This window comes from Buceros rhinoceros, unplaced genomic scaffold (genome assembly GCF_000710305.1).
Source record: "Buceros rhinoceros silvestris isolate BGI_N320 unplaced genomic scaffold, ASM71030v1 scaffold45286, whole genome shotgun sequence".
NCBI lineage: Eukaryota > Metazoa > Chordata > Aves > Bucerotiformes > Bucerotidae > Buceros > Buceros rhinoceros.
In genome coordinates, this window is record NW_010416585.1 from 1 (window position 1) to 404 (window position 404).

Here is a 404-nt window from a genome sequence, read left to right on the forward strand (position 1 = left end):
ATGCTTGTGTTGAGTCTAATAGAGTCCACTCCTGGGAAAGTCATACTCACTTTACCGAAACACAGATTTAATAATTTAAAATAAAATAATTTTGTAATCAAATGGGAATAGAAAGAGGAATGTCACATTGCCTGATGAAAGCTCGGTTTTGCTTTTATTTCCTCTGATGTTTCATGGAAACTAATGGCAAAGTATAACAAAATTTATCTTGACTCTTGAAACTTGGCCACAATTGCAGAATTAACAGGGCCTGCCTGATCACAGCTGCAAGATTTCTAAATACAAGGAACAGAACATAATGTGCTTGTACGGAGGCAGGAACCGATTACTTGATTTAATGAACACCACTTTGTTACTGGCTTCATAAAACTGGAAGTGATGGTTGTAGCCTACTCGGGGGAGGC